The sequence below is a fragment of the Equus przewalskii genome, chromosome 22 (assembly GCF_037783145.1).
Source record: "Equus przewalskii isolate Varuska chromosome 22, EquPr2, whole genome shotgun sequence".
NCBI lineage: Eukaryota > Metazoa > Chordata > Mammalia > Perissodactyla > Equidae > Equus > Equus przewalskii.
Genome location: NC_091852.1, coordinates 14,194,132 through 14,210,999, shown reverse-complemented (window position 1 = coordinate 14,210,999; position 16,868 = coordinate 14,194,132). Strand labels below are relative to the sequence as shown.

At 38.4% G+C, this 16,868-nt stretch overlaps 1 long non-coding RNA gene across 2 annotated transcripts in view; it reads right to left on the bottom strand.

Annotated features, from left to right (window-relative positions):
* The window catches only part of LOC139078567 (uncharacterized), a 77,698-nt gene extending 64,719 nt beyond the window's left edge, over positions 1-12,979 (bottom strand). The window contains exons 1-5 of one of the 2 annotated variants that reach the window (XR_011531580.1): positions 12,799-12,979; positions 6,809-6,877; positions 4,533-4,720; positions 3,062-3,171; positions 1,438-1,989 (exon numbers count right to left, since the gene is read on the bottom strand). This is a non-coding gene — a long non-coding RNA (uncharacterized lncRNA). Of the gene's footprint in view, positions 1-1,437; positions 1,990-3,061; positions 3,172-4,532; positions 4,721-6,808; positions 6,878-12,798 lie in introns of those variants that run through there. The other variant, XR_011531579.1, reaches the window with a different exon arrangement.
* Between the last annotated feature and the right edge of the window lie 3,889 nt (positions 12,980-16,868).

Sequence of the window (16,868 nt, the reverse complement as noted above, 5' to 3'; positions counted from 1 at the left end):
ATTGTGGAAACTGAGTTTCTGAGGGGAGTTCTAAGAGAGTTTACAGTTCTGGAGCTATCTTTATTACTTTTCTTGCTTGCTTGGTGGTTTTTAAATTAAAGGTAACAGTGTATTTTTTAATTATATATGTATAATTTAAATGTATATGTATAATGCTTATAAATAAAGAAAATTATTAATCCATTCACCAGAAACAATACTTTTCTCTAGATTTGTTTCTCCATCTATCACAATTGTGATCAGCTGTATGGTTTTTAAAAACACTACTCATAAACAACATTTTAATGGATGCGTCATAGTCTATTATTTGCCCTGGCACTGTGAGCTGAAGCTATTCATCTTTTGATTCAATGGTTTAAACTATCTCTAGAAACATTAAAGAAATTTTAACTGCAATTAATATAAGCCTGAATTTCCAAAGGAAACTATTCTGCAATATATTGCTCTCAGCTGGGATATTTACCAAATAGATAGAGTTTCCCCAAATTGCTGGTCAAAGAATCCCCTGGCACTTTTTAAGAAATCAGAATCTCAGGCCCTGCCCCTCCATTGCTATAGAATCCCCAAGAGCGATGTGGGCTCTCTAATGCCTTTATTTACCTCATGAGATGCTGGAGCAGTACAACAAACACTAGACTAGGAGTTACAGAGACAAAACGTCTAGGTCTAACTCTTCCCAAACCCAGAGACTGTAGGAAAGCTACTTCATATCTCCAGGCATCAAGTTTTCTTACCATAAAATGCTGATTTTATTTCCTCTACTGTCTATTGCCCAGGAACGTTGACCAAATCCAATGCAAAGATAAATATATAACTGCTTTGAAATTTACACAGCTCGACACTGACATAAGGCATGATTAGTATCAGATAAAGGGCACAAATATATCATTTCTATTTGTATAGTTTAATCAATAGCCTTGCACTCTTGCTCCTTTTTCAGTTACCAAGTTAAACCAATTCTAAATGCTTCTGAGTGAAATTTAAATCAAACAGTGGTAACAACTCATGCTCTGGGCAAAGCTTTCTATTTAGATAAAGTCTCAGTTTTCTCTGTCTTCTGAAAATAACTTTTTGGCTAATCACTAGAATCTGCAGGAAGACCAACACCTCAGAAGGCAGTGGTTAGAAGATGGTCAGAGGCCGACTTCCTCAGAATCAGGAGATTCTATACTTTTCAGCTTTGACCTGATTCTTTCCCAACTCTGTCAAAAATCTTTTCCAGTTTTGTGAAAGATTAGCCATTTTAACTTAAAAACAATATTTTAAAATACTAAAAATACTAAGAGTATTTAATGATTTGAGTAGTGCTTACAATTTTTTTCATACTTTTCACGTAAGATACCATACATATTGGTAAATAGAGCCAATTTTACTGTTTTACTCATTACTCTGTTTCTCAAGTACTTATGCATGAAAACTTGTTATGAGATCACAAAGCTTGACTAATTCAATATTTATTCATGGTTTTGAATAAGTAAAACATTAAATATTGAATATATCATATTATATAACATGTATAGGTAGAGAGAGAGAGAGATTACCATAAGACCAGAATGACTATTAGTTCCCATGGAGGCAATACATCATAGTGGAAAGAACGTAGAGTGGGAGTCAGATAGACAAGGTTTCAAAAGTGGAATCTGCCATCGTTAACTGCAGTCATTTCAAGCAAGAATTTCGCCTCCATAAGTATCAGTGTTGTTGTCTAGAAAACAGGAATAATAGCGTCTTGTTGGTAGAATTTGGAAGGACAGCGTAGATAACATGCAGACGCGAAGTAGGTGTTCACAAAGATTAGTCTACTTCTCCCGTCACTGGAGCTGATGTTTTGTCTTTCATTTACACTCCAAGTTTTCTACCTGTCACTATACGGCAACTTTTATCCAATTTTGCTGATGTGCTGACAAGATAGATTTTTTTTCCTTTTTCACATTTCAAGCTTTTGTTTGGTATCCCAGCCCACTGTTCCACTGTGATTGCATTTCTCTTCTGTTTACAGGAGAAAGGAAAGGAATTATGAAACAGGTTAAAGGATCAAAAATAATAATAATAAAAGTGCCTGCAGTGTGGGCAAGAAGCAAATATCAATTAATGCAGCCCAGGAGAAGTGAAAGTGAGGCTGGCCCCAAGAAATCCATTCACTCACTTCACCTCACGACATTGCTTTTGTTGACGGTCTGCTCGATATGTGATACTGCTCCAGATGTTTTAAACACTGGCTGTCATTTCTAACACTACCCTTCCTCCATTTTTGACACAATTTCCCTTTTCATTTTGCTTAGATTGTTCTTTACATCTTTTTTTTCTTTAAAGATTGGCACCTGAGCTAACATCTGTTGCCAATCTTCTTCTATCTTTTTTTCTTCTCCCAAAAGCCCCCCAGTACATAGTTGTGTATTCTAGTTGTGGATCCTTCTGGTTGTGCTGTTCTTTACATCTTGCGCCGTTTCCTTGACCTGAACTGCCTTCCTTCTCTCCCCTCTTCCTCCTCCATCGATCTGAACCCCATTCATCCTCCCAGGCTACGGCTTCAGTAATATCCTCTGTGAAGTCTTCTTGCCTGCTCGAAACCTACTTGGTCTTTCCTTCCTCTGCATGCCTCAGTTTCCAAATTTGTGAAATGGAGATAATAATAGTACTCATCACATAGGATTGTCATGAAGATTCTACTACGACGTATCTAAATCACTCATCAGAGTGCTTGTGCTTCAAAACTGTAGCTAATATATTATTAATATTGTATCATTACCCCTAACATCATTGTGGTTATCACTATTACTCCTGGGTGCCCATAGTATTTTGCTTGTGCTTTATATCTGGTGTTTGTCTGATTCTGACTGATACTGGAGGAAACTACACGTGTGTGTCCTCCAGGACACCGTGCACTGCTGGCAGAGAGCAAGGCTCTTTCCTTACTGTAGCCAGAGCCTCATCCAGTGCCTGGTGAAGAAATGACACTTATTAGATGCCTACCAGGGGAAAAAAATGGGCAAATCCTTTGTTTGCATAAAGAAAAATTCTAAGACATCCTTATCTGCAGTTTAAATTTAGCAGTTCTTACCATGAAAGGTGTCTTGAGCATGCAATGTGATTACAAGAGGATTTTCTTTGTTGTCTTTTCTTTATTGAATGTTTAATGGTAAATTGGCTTTTCCTTTCGCAAGGTAGTCCCTAGGGACCAAAGATTTAAGAAAAAAAGTGTGATTGTGCAGACTTGGAATAACTGGGCTCTCGTCTCCCCGGGCCTGAGTCTCACCTTTGGAGTTAGCAAGGCATCATGGGAGGCTCACTCAGGCATTGAAGTCCCTGGAGGACCATGCAGCTTGGTATTGTCAGACTCAGAGCATGATCCTCGGCTGAACATATTTGAAAAACACCATTTTCCTGAACTCATTTAATTAAAACATCTCACTCTTTGTAGTTTGTTACTTTTAAAGAGATGGTATTGTGGTTAGAGAGATATTTCTTGTGCCAGCTTGCATTCTCTATGCAAGCCTGATTTGCAGGGTTAGCAATTACAGTTGTAATACATTCAGGAGGGAGGGCCTGGATCATTCCATGCTGGCCACTTCCCTTATGTTTGAAGATTGAGGGAGTCAGAAGAATTTGGCTCTAACTAGACGGGATCTTACTTCTGTTCAGGCTACCAACGGAGGGCTCTCTCCCCTGGGGCTTGCTGTGGAAGGTGGAGACTGATCTCCTGCTCTCTACATCTTGGGTAGGACTCAGCACTCTTATGTTTGGGAAACTTCCTTCTTATAGAAACTCCTACAGAGAAGGGTATTTTTGAAATTGTACCCTAAAAATGAATTGGAGTTTTGAAACCTTAATGGAAAAAATTATAATCTCAAACTTTCAAGTGTTAGGAGAAGTTGGGGACTTGGATTTGCTCTTTGGGACAAATAGTTCTTTCTACAAAGGCCATTTCTATAGGCTTTTGGTGAGGAAAAGGAAAAGCAAAGCCAAAAATTAAAAATAAAAAAGCAGAATCTAAGTAATTCCATTAAAATACCAAATTTATCTTAATTGTGGTGAAGTTTAATCTCTAGATGTCATTTCCTTCAGGAATTTTTTTCATAAATATAGATTAAGATTGCACTTCCCCTGAAAATTGCTTTTGAAAGATACATATGTGTGTGTGTGTTTTCTCATTGGGATTGGAAACCAGAAGATGATAAGAAGAGTTCTAGAACATAATCTCATCTCATGCTGGTGGAAGAATCATAAAGACACCAGACTTTGATTGCTGACAGCCAACAAGAACCGTATATTAACGTAATATGCCACAGCAATGCTATTCCAATCAAATTTCCTAGATATTGGTGAATATACTGGTACTAGATATTTGCGATGTGATAGAAAATCTTCCAGGGGATTCTAGGGCAAGGCCAAGGATTAATACCAAGGATAGGGAATGCTAGTTTTGTTATTGTTGTTGTTTTTGTTTTAATAAAGGCAGTGAGCATCCCAAAAGCCAATCATCTCAGAGGGGAAGGGATCTGGGATGCAAAGTGGAGACTCAGAAAGCAGACCTGAACCAGGTGTTTGCGGCCTGGACCACACAGGGAGGGAGAGCTGGAACTGGTTTTCTTTCTTTCTTTCTCTCTTTCTCTGTCTCTCTCTCTCTGTTCCAGAGAGTATGGCAGACTTTCTCCATTTGAAAACAGGTTCAGAGCTGGACTGTGAAGCATCCAAAGGTCACAAGGGAGGGGGCTGGAACCTCATGGATAAGAGATTAGTCATGTTTAGTATCTGAGCTTCAGCTCCTATGAGATGTAATTCCCTCCTGTTCTACCCAAGTTTTCAGTGAAGTTTTGCTAAAGGTTTTAGCCTGGTTTGGGCGGCATAGTGTGGATACTGTGGCCATGCTTAGCACGTCGGTAAAGAAGAAAACACCTTCCCTCTACCCACCTCCCATTCCTTAACCCCGTGTTTCCTGAGACCACTGTTGTGGCTGCTTTTCAAGGAAGAATTCAAGTTGTGGAAATGCATGAGGTGACTGGCAGGAGAATAAGAATGGGAGCAGAGGGAAGCTGTTTCCATATGTTCTGGGGCCGTCTGAATTTGTCAGCTACTAATGGTTCCACGACAGTTATGCAGCTGGGCTTAGAGCTGGGGTTTGGTGGGGCAGTGGCAGAGGAAGAAGAAGGAAAGGCAGGACTGGGGCATCTCTCACGAGTGTGGATTGGAAGGCTTCTACGGCCAGCATCAAATGCCGGATTATAAAGGGCAAGGGGAACACTTATTTGGATTTGGCTGAAATCTCAGATTCTTAAAAATTGTAACTTCTGGGCCGGCCCAGTGGCGTAACGGTTAAGTGCGCACATTCTGCTTCAGTGGCCCAGGGTTCACCAGTTTGGATCCCGGGTCCGGACATGGCACTGGTTGGCAAGTCATGCTGTGACAGGCATCCCACATATAAAGTAGAGGAAGATGGGCACGGATGTTAGCTCAGAGCCAGTCTTCCTCAGCAAAAAGAGGAGGATTGGCAGCAGATCTTAGCTCAGGGCTAATCTTCCTCAAAAAAAAAAAAAAAAATCATAACGTCTAATAGAAGAGACATAGTAATGACAATGGCATAGTAATAATTATAGTTTTAAGGTCATCCCGCCAGCCAAATGAAGAATTAGAAATGGATTTCTGACATCTGCCCAACTAGACTGATGATAATATCCCTTTTGTTTACCTTAAAAAATTTTTCCTGCTATGAGGAACAAAGAAAGTGACAGAAACATGGAAAGAATCATCAGAGCTTAAAAAAAAGAAGGACATACGAGATAAAAATCCTTTCAAATGCAGGTGTGACAAAAAGACATCTCTGCAAGTCAGTCTAGAAAGTGGCTGTGATAATTCAGAGAAATTATTTAGCACTCAGGAAAACATTGCCGTGGAATGATGGAGGGGTCTGGTGGGAGAAATTGTCAAAAGACTGGCATCAATCACCGTTAAGTGTGGCATCTCTGCTGATTATGTGTACCCTGCAGTGAGCCTGCCAAAACAGATCTCTGACACTGAGATGACGCGCTGATGGGTGACTGTGAGGATGATTGATGGGGTGGCCTGCCAGCATCTGGGACCAGAAGGAGCGAACTGCTGAGTGTTTTGAATGCAGAGCAATTCTTCGTGATCCAAGGATTAATTCCCTGAAGCTTAAAGTACACAATGAGAAGGAGAAGACTTCCTGTGGCGTGGCTTTCCAAGTGTGTGGGCTTATCCCCATTATTTGCTAGAGAAACCAAAGGTTTGGAATGGTCCAAGGTTGGTCTAAAGTATCCGAAGAATCTACAAAGAAAAACTTTTAGAATGTTTCTCATCGAGGCCTGTAAATGTTCCTTGTGTTTTCTTCATACTTTTTAATGAACCCAAGAATAATAGCAACTACCACATTTTGAGTGTCATTTATGCACTCTGTACTTAATATAGTATTTCAAATCTAATACCTACCCTATGAGGTAGATATTAATAAGCCCATTATATAGCTGTGAAAACTGAGGTACAGCGCAACTATGTCATTGGACTCAGGCCACCCAGCCTATAAGTAATGGACACCCCCTGCAAGTCAGGAATGTCTGACTCTATTGTCTATTCTCTGCCCACTCTGTCACACCACCTTCTCCCAAAAAGCTGCTTACAAAGTACTATACACTGAGTCTGTTCAGATTATGTAACCACCACATGAGCAAGGATGCCTTAATTTTGAACTTATTGTTTAGAAAGATTAGGTTTCTCATAGACTTGAAAACTCAGAAATAATAGTTCAACTATAATACCATTCAGTTATAATAATAGTTCAATCATAATAACTCACTGCCAACTCCACTCACTTCAGTCTTCCTGTCATGGGGCCAAACCTGATCAGGGCCAGTCCAAGTCCTGCCTGGACAAAAAAAGTTAAGTAGTGTTGCTCACAAACCTATTAACTGCTTATCAGGTTTATCATGGTCTAGATCACTACTGTCCAGTAGAAATAGAATGCAAGTCACAAATGCTAGTCACATAGTGAGATTTTAAATTTTCTAGTCGCCATACTTTAAAAAGTAAAAAGAAATGGATGGAATTTATTTTAATAATAGTTTTTATTTAACCCAATATATCCAAAGGTTATCGTTTCAACACGTGATCAGCATAAAAAGAAACTATGCAAGTTTTTGTACTATGTCTTTGTACAGAACATCTCAATTTGGACTAGCCACATTTCAAGTGGTCAAAAATAGCCACGTGTGGCTAACGGCTACCATATTGGACATCATAGTTCTTGATAGTAAATGACTTGGCTTAACTGACTCAACTTCCTGTATTCAGACCAAACCTCTACCTTATCTGTCTATCCATCTGTCTGTCTATCTATCAAGCAATTTATTTATTTATACATTTTCTCAAGGAATTTGAGAGGAGCTGACACTCCTTTAAACATCCACCTACCTGTTCTCAGGCTCTGATCACCTCAAACTTCTAAAACCCTGACTTTGACCTAAAGTTGCGACCCCTTCCTGTTCTTCTGGCTCCAACCATTCTAGCCATTGCCCCATGATTCTGCATGGCCCTGAGAAAACTGTGAGCTTTCTTTGTAACTTAATTATCCTTTTGTTGGTAATGCTCACAAATCATTAGTGGCTATCTCAATGAATTCTCACAAAGTGAGCTTACCTAAGTAACCCGCACCCAGATCAAGAAATCTTACCAGCACCTCAGAAGCCCTCTTCCACCCTCTTCTGGTCACTGTCCCCCTCCAAGGTAACTACTATCCTGTCTTCTAACACCACAGATTAATTTTGCCTGTTTTCAACTTTACATAAGTGAACACTTCTAGGACTTACTCTTTTCTTTCTGCTTTCTTTCAGTCATGTTATATGTGCGAGATTCATGCGTGTTGTTGTATGTAGTTTTAGTGCTTTCATTCTCACTGATATAAAGTATTCCATTTTATGGTTATATCACAGCTTATTCATCTATTCTACTGTTAATAGATACGTTCTACTTTCTGGTAACTACAAGTCATGCTGCTATGAACATTTTTTTACACGTCTTTTGGTAGAAAAGATAGTTGTGTGTGTGTGTGTGTGTAGAACTGCTGGATCATAGTAGATGAGTTCTGCAGTAGATAGAATAATGGTCCCCCAAAGATATCAGGTCCTAGTCCCTGGAACCTGTAAATTTTCCCTCATAATGAAAAAAGATCTTTGCAGATATGATTAAGTTGAGGATCTTGAAATGGAGAGATTAAGCTTCAGGTCCTAAATGCAATTTGACATGTCCTTATAAGAGGGAGGCAGAGAGAGACTCATGCACACAGAGGAGAAGGAGATGTGAAGACAGAGGCAGAGATTTCTGTGATGCAACCATAAGGCAAAGCATGCCTTCACCAGTCACCAGAAGCTGGAGAAGGCAAGGAATTGATCCCCGCCCCCAGAGTCCCGAGAGGGGGCACAGCCCTCCCAACACCTTGATTTCAGCCCAGAGGTGCTGATTTCAGACTTCTGGCCCTCAAACCTGTGAGGGAATTCATTTCTGCTGTTTAAGCCACTCAGTTTGTGATCACGTGTTACAGGACAGTAGCAGTGCTAAGTAGTTTTCCCAATTTATAATTATCTGTTTAAAAGAAAAGTCTTAGCTTTCTAATTACCAGCAACGTTAAAATGCAAAGGATAAGCTCTAAAGAGCAAGGTTTAAAAAAAAAATCACCAAAAAATCACCATCCAGAGGGCTCAGAAGAAAAATATACTCTAAAAATAATTTGTTGAAGGACACAGATGAAAATTTTGGTAAACTGTCTAGCATCCTCTCTAAAATGTGAGAAGAAATGGACTCCTTTAAGAGCAAAAAAAACCCCAAACCAAACCAAACCAAAAAAGACTAGGTAAAAATGAGATGAATTAAATTCAGAATAATTGCAAGATAATTCAAATTGCAGCCTGTGAGTAAAACAGCAAGAGGCTCTATGGGAACTCTCTGCACTATCTTCACAACTGTCCAGTACGTATAAAACCATTCCAAAATAAAAAGTTTAGTTTAAAAAAAATCAAGGGGAGTGGTAAACACAGAATTCAAGATCATGCCAACATCTGGTAGGAAGTAAGAGATGGGATTGTTTGGGGCCGGCCCCGTGGCCGAGTGGTTAAGATCACATGCTTTGCTTCGACAGCCCAGGGTTTCGCCGGTTCGAATCCTGGGTGCGGACATGGCACTGCTCATCAAGCCATGCTGAGGCGGTGTCCCACGTGCCACAACTAGAAGGACCTACAACTGAAAATACACAACTATGTACTGGGGGACTTTGAGAGAAAAAGGAAAAATAAAATCTTTAAAAAACAAAAAAAAGAAATGGGATTGGTGATGAGCACACCTTGAAAAGTATTGGTAGTGCTCATCTCTTAAGATGGATGTTAAATTAGGAGTATTCATTTCATCACGCTCCATAATGTATACAATCATATTATTTCATTCATTGAATATTATATAATTACAACATTAAAATGGTATCAAAATAAAAACACACAATTGATTCAGTGAAGATCAGATCTGATGCTGTAGAAGCAAAACTTTAATATTTTCTGTGAAGAAATGAAGATAAGAAGAAAAGATATGAAACATCTTGCATACAGAAAATGGAGAATTAGAGCCTAGAATGAACACAATAGCAGAAAGAAATGTTTCTTGTGTTGAGGGAAGAGCTGTGTATTGAACAAGCCTCACTCCAGGCAAACTAATTAAGAGACCAATTTCTAGATACAGACTGGAAAAATTTTTTTAAGTACAAGGATAAAGACAAAATACCTTACTGGTATTCAGGCTGAATAAAAGAGGACATTTCTAACAAAGAAATAGTAGTCAATTTACCGCAAACTTCTTTTCTGTAACATTACATTCTAGAAAATAATGGAACAACACCTGGAGTTCCAGGAGAAATGTTGCGGCCCAAAAATTATATAATAAAAAGAAAATGTTGTTCTTATACAAAGGCAACACAAATGCATTCTCATAAGTTAAAAATCCCAGAAAATAGGCTGCCCACATACCCGTCTTGGAAAAAAGTGGTGACTCCCCAATCAATTGAGATGAAGAAATACCAGGAACTCCAAAAATTTGGAAGTCATAACATAAACATAACCATATTTAAAAATGTCTGAATAGTGTTATACAGCTGTTTAAGAAACTGAATATGAAAACAAAGGATAATTGTTTCATGAAAAGTTACATAATGTATAAAAATAATTTTCACGTCTGTTATCTGGATGTTAAAACCAAAATATAAGATCTGGATCTTAATCATATATATATATGTGTATATATACATGGTATACATATACATGGATATATCTCAGTGACTTTTAGTCAGACTCCCTTCTGCCAGCCCTATACCAACATTGACTAGAACCCTAGTCATCCTTCCCACCAGTATTCACAACCTCAACAACACAGCCTGCCTAAGACACCATCAGAAATGACCTTATTATGCTCTGTTCTTTATCTAAATCACTTTAAGAAGGTCAAGACTTTGAGGTCGTTTTTCTTCACCTGGACACTACTCCCTGTATAGCTCTGTAAACTCCTTACACTGATCTAGTCTCTTATTCTCCTCAATTCCAAAAAACCTTTCAATGTCTACCAATCCCTACATATTCAGCTCTTTCCTGAATGATTCCTTTGCCTCTTTATTCTAACTAAGATCTGATTCTCTCCTGAGGACATTGCTCTCAGTCATCCGTCCCAAAGAGTAGCTACTTCTCTCCCACACCTGTCAGGGCTACCGGAGCCCTGACTCACTGTCACTCTCTAAAATTAGTCTTGTCATAATTATTGAGTATATCAATACCAATATCCTTGTAGATCAATGCAATAGATTTTTCTTCAGTGATGGAAATGTTCTATCTCTACTCCCTAATATGGTAACCACTGCACACATGTGCCGTTGAGCACTTCAAATGTGACTAGTGTAACAGGAACGAACTGAAGTTTGGCTTTTATTTAATTCTAAATAAATAATTAAATAGCCATGTGTGCTAGTGCTACCATTTTGGACAGCACAGACATTGATAATAATTTCAGTAGACAATGCTCTCAGTTCTTTGGTCTCTATTCTTCCAAGCAGCTTGTCCTCCACACTACCTCAGGAATCTACTTTCAAACTCGAGAACATATCGTTACCAATAACTGCACCTCCTCCAAAAATTTGATATAAAGCATTCAACTAACCAACCACCATTCTCTATCTTTACAGCTCATTTCCTCTGGTATGCTCATTCCAACAACGGCACAAATTCACCTGTACATATATCTCCAGTTCCCTTGCCTCTCTCCATTTTACTAATCTGACAAAATACTAACCCTGATTAAATTTCACTCTCAATCTATTCCCACTGGCACTCAGGTTACTAAACGGGGCAGGTGAAGAACACACAACCATGCTGACCTGTCTCACTTAAAGCTTATATCCACCAACCTCAAGAGAACTTTTACCTGTCTCTCAACCTCACTACATCTCTCTAGTCCATTCGCTCTCACTCTCCTAGACAATTATGTTACACTCCTCTACCTTTCAACACCTCCTCTCACTATTTATCCTCTGCTGAATATTTGATCCCTACTGTGCTGAGAAAATAGAAGTAATTAACACAGAATTTCTATAATGCTTCCACCAACACATCTCCCAGCCCACCTGCATCTGTCCCCAAATACTCTGCTTCTGTTTCTGTGTTTGACTGTGCAGTGGATTCAGTCCCCTATAGCAATTATCCCCCATATTTCCTGTGTCATCAGTTTCTCCCTCTCTTCTGGATATTCTCATCAGTATGCAAACAAGCCATAATACCTCTCACATTACAAAAAATAAAAAGCTTTCTCTGACTCATTTGATTCATTTCCCCTTCAGCTATAATCCTATTTCTCTATTCTCCTTTATAGCAAAACACCGCGAAAGAATTAGTTGCAACTGATATCTTTGTATCCTCGTTCCAATTCTCCCTTGAATCTATATTTATCAAGTTTTTGTCTGCACTGCATTCACTTAGATAGCTCATGTAAAGGTATGCAGTGACACCCACATGGCAAAATTTGACTGTCACTTCCCAGTCCTCCTCATACTTCACCTATCAGCAGCATTGATATAGTTAACACTCCACCCTTCGGAACATTTTTCACTTGGCTGCCACGATTCTTCTGTTTCTCGGTTCTCCCGCTGCAGCACTGGCTTATTAGTCTCCTTGCTGGTCCCTCCTCACCTCCCTGACCTCTAAATACGAATTCCTGCAGAGTTCAGTCTTCTGATGGATTTGTACTTACCTATTTACACTCACTCCCAGTAGCTCAGGAATGAGACATCGTGACTTAAATACTGTCTAGGTGTTGATAAATCCCCAAATTTATTTTTCCAATTCAGAACTTTCTCTTGAAGTCTAGACTCACATTTCCATGCCCTGCATTTCCAATTGCCTGCTCAACATATCCACTAAGATATCTAATAGGCAATTCATACGTTATACACCCCAAATTACTCCTCTTGTAGTGCACATCATCTCAATTAATGGAAACACTATTCTCTCAGTTGTTCAGGACAAAACCCTTGGATTAAGTCTTGAACCCTCTCTCTCTCTCTACATCGTGTATTCAAACCATAAGCAAATCCTATGTCCTGTTTTGCTTTCAAAGTTTATCTTGAATCCAAGCACTTACCATTTTCACCACCATCATCCTTCATCTAGACCACTCCAATAATGTCCTGTTATCCCTCTTATCTTCTTAAGGCCACTAGTAGACATAATTATACTATTAAAACAAAAGTCAGATCCAGTCACTGCTCACCTGAAACTCTGCAATGGCTCCCATTTTACTCAGAGTAACGGTTTTCGAAATGTCTTGGAAAGCTTGACATATCTGGCCCCACTTGTGTCATCAACTGTGTGACTTCATATCCTACAAGTATCCCCTTAGCTTCATCCCCTCCAGCTACACTGCCTCCTAGCTGTTCTTCAACAAACATTCTAACCTCGGAATGTTCACTCTTCCTAGAATGCTCTTCTCCAAGATACCCACGTGATCTGCTGCCTTTCTTCCTTCTGGTCCCTGCTTAAATGTTGCTTTATCACAGAGCCTTCCCTGACCACTTTATACATAATTTCAGCAACTCGACACTTCACATCCCTTTTATCCTGCTTTATCTTTCTCCATAACACATTATCACCACCTAAGCTAACTCTATATCTAGAGCTTATGTATATCTACATCTATATCGACATACTAGAGAAAGAGAGTTACTTATTTTTGAAGGCAGTAATTTCCATGCTCTATTCCTGGCATTTATGGCGATCACTAAATATATTTTTAAAAGATAAAGGAAAAGAAGCAATTAAGAGGGAAAGAAAGGAAGGAAGGAAGAAAAACAGGAAGGAAGGAAGGAAAGAAGAAGAAGAGAAAAGAAAGCAAGCCAGACTGAGATACAGTGGAGAAAGAGGTCATGTGGGAGGTGGAGCGGCAAGCTACACTTGTTGACTTTCACTCTGATGATGGCACTTTCTACTTGATTCTTACTATTAGAGAAATAATATTTTTAAATTGTATTTGAAAAATATAAATGGCTACCACTAGTAGAATCTAAAATGGAACATATATTTTTCCACTGAAAAATATGAAAGCAAAAGAGTAAAAAAGCTCATATGTCAAAACAATTCTAAGAAGATAAACCCTCCTATTAAGACAAAAAAAATTCTCTGATCAAATAAATTAACAAATCCCATGATTGTTATTTAAAGGAAATACACATAAAATTAAGCCATGAGAATAGGATAGACAAAGGTCTATCAGTCAAATCAAATTTAAAAAAACAGACTTTGCAATATTAATATTGGACAAAATTGAATTTAAAATAAAATCATTAAAGAAGGCAAAGAAAATTCCTTTATGATGATAAATATGATATCAGTTTTGTGATTAGGTTACCAAAGACAATGACTTCCATCTTGCCAGCCTACTCTTACTCCGTCTCCATCTCTACGTCCATATTCATCTCCATCTCTATCTCTCACATGTTGTCTTTGATGAAGCAAGCTGCCATGTCATGAGATGCTCTATGGAGAGGCCCAGATGGCAAGGAACTGAGGGAAGACTCTGGCCAATAGCCTGCAAGGATCTGAATCCTGCCCCAAAACCCATGAGCGAGCTAGGCTATAGACCCTTCCCAGTTAGTCCTTAAGATGACTGAGCCTCGGGAAAGACCCAGAGCCTGAACACTAAGTAACACCTGAATGCACAGAAACTATGAGATAAAAACGTCGGGATAAACATTTTGGGATGATTTGTTACATAGCAATAAATAGCACATGGGTCAAAAAGAAAGAAAAGACTACTTGAAATGAGTAACAATGAGACTATCACACATCAAAACTTATGGAATATAACTATAACTGCCCAGGGAAATATTTGTAATCTTAATTTTTTTTCTAAAACATGAAAGAATGAATGAAAATAAATTAACAAAGCATTAGACTCAGAAAGCCACTAAAAGACTAAAAAGTAAACCTAAGTAGGCAAAGCTTTTACAAGACTACTTAAGAGAAAGTAAGATGTACATATACAACATTAAGAATGAGAAAGGCAATTTACAGTCATCAGGTGGTTTTAGCTGACACTGAAAGTCCCTCTACCCATCCCTCTCCAACACACAAAAATGGAGAAAAAGTATAGAAACCAGACACACATGTCAAATTAAGAAAGACAAATCCACTGATGTTATAAGTGGTGAGGAAACTTAAAGCCAAGCCTGTGAGTGGTAGCTAAAGCCACATGGATAACAGGGATCACAGAACCAAATACGTAGACCAAATCCCTGAGGTTTCAGTGCTTGCCTGAATGCAAAGAGTCTAGTCTTTGGGTTGCATGCATGCCAGGGAGAAAGTACCGTGCTTCCTGCATAAGATTAGGGATGCAAAAGATCATCCTTTCTATGAAAGTAAAGTATTCACCCCACTGGCTAGTGGGTGTGGCATGGAAACCTGTCATCCACCCAAACCAGAAAAAGAATCACATGCAAGGGATTGGAACCCTCAAGAATTCTCAAAAAATAGGTGTGGGAACAAGTTTGCACTGTACAAAAGTAGTGGGAATTCTAACCCAAGAAATTTATGTAAAACTCGTCCAGAGAGGGAAACTTACTAGACTCCACAAAAGGCAAACTCAAATGCCGCATCGTTACACCTGCATGAATTGGGATTCACTGGTCCTGCTAAGAAACAACCCTATTCCCTAGCCTGAAGAGGACCTCATAGTCATCGCTTTCTGAAGCACGTGAGTAAACAGTCTACTAGAGCAGAAAGTTTGTAGATGTTATAAATTGGGAAATCCAGACCTCGGAAACCACAGATAAAAGAACACTCTAAAAATAGTTTATATATATTTATATATTATATGCAGTTGCACCCTGATGTTTCTATTTCTTCCTTTATCTCTCAAATTTAAAGGTATATATACGTTTATCATTAAGAATATTCCAAAGGAATATATAAAATTTCAAAGTTGCATTTGCCTTCATATGTAAAATAATCAGAGAGATAAAGGAAGGAATAGAAACTTCAGGGTAATTTTTTTTTTTACAAATAGAACTTCCATAAATGAAAGCTATAGACCTTGAAAATAAAAAACACTCAACACATGGGTTGAACAGAAGTTCAGACAGCTGAAGAGAACATTAATGAAAAGATTAATAATTAGAAGTCACCAAAAGGTCAAAAGAGATAAAGAGATGAAAATTATGAAAGAAAATAGAGCAAATAATAAGAAGCATTAAAACATATCTAAAAGAAATTCCAGGAAGAAAAAGAAATGGAGCTACACTAGGAAAAAGGTAATATATAACTAAAAGAAAACTAACTCAGTCTGGCCCAGTGGCATAGTGGTTAAGTTCAGCACACTCTGCTTCTGCAGCGGCCCAGAGTTCACTAGTCTGGATTCTGGGCGTGGACCTACACACGGCTCATGAAGCCATGCTGTGGCGGCATCCCACATGTGAAGTAGAGGAAGATTGGCACAGATGTTAGCTCAGGGACAGTATTCCTCAAGCAAAAAGAGGAAGATTGGCAACAGATGTTAGCTCAGGGCCAATCTTTCTAACCTCCCCCCAAAAAAAGCCAAAGGAAAGAAAAAGAAAATTAACTCAAAGGAGAAAATAATTTTTGAGATAGAAGTCCACAGCAGATTCATAAAGGAACATTCAAATCCAAATCTTAGCAAAACTATAGACTATCAAAGATAAAGAGAAGAATGATAATAGCTATCAAGTAAAAGACCCATTATCTGAACAAGTGAAATAATCAGATGGGAGCAGTCTTTCCATCAGTAAAAATAAAAGCAAGAAGGAAAAGTAACAACATCTTCAAAGGATTGAGTGGAAAATAACTCAATTATTTTACATTCCCACCAGCCATGTAGGGACAGTTCTAATTTCTCCATATCCTCACCAACATCTATTTTGCTTTTTTAAAATGTTGTTAATATAGCTATTCTAGTGGGTATGAAGTAGTATCTCATAGTAGTTTTGATTCACATTTCCCTGATCACGTAATGTTGAATATCTTTTCATGTGCTTATTTGACATTTGTGTATTTTCTTTGGAATTCAAATTCTTGCCCATTTTTAAATTGAATTATTTGTTCTTTTATTATTGACTTGTAAGAGTTCTTTATATATTGTATACGAGTCCCTTATCAGATATATGGTGTACATCTATTTTCTGCCACTCTGTGGGGTTTTTTTTAACTTTCTTCACGGTATCATTTGAAGCACAAGATATTTTAACGTGGACGAAATACAATATATCTGTTTTTTCTTTTGCAGGTTGGGCTTTTAGTACTGTATTTACAAAACTGTGCCTAACTCAAAGT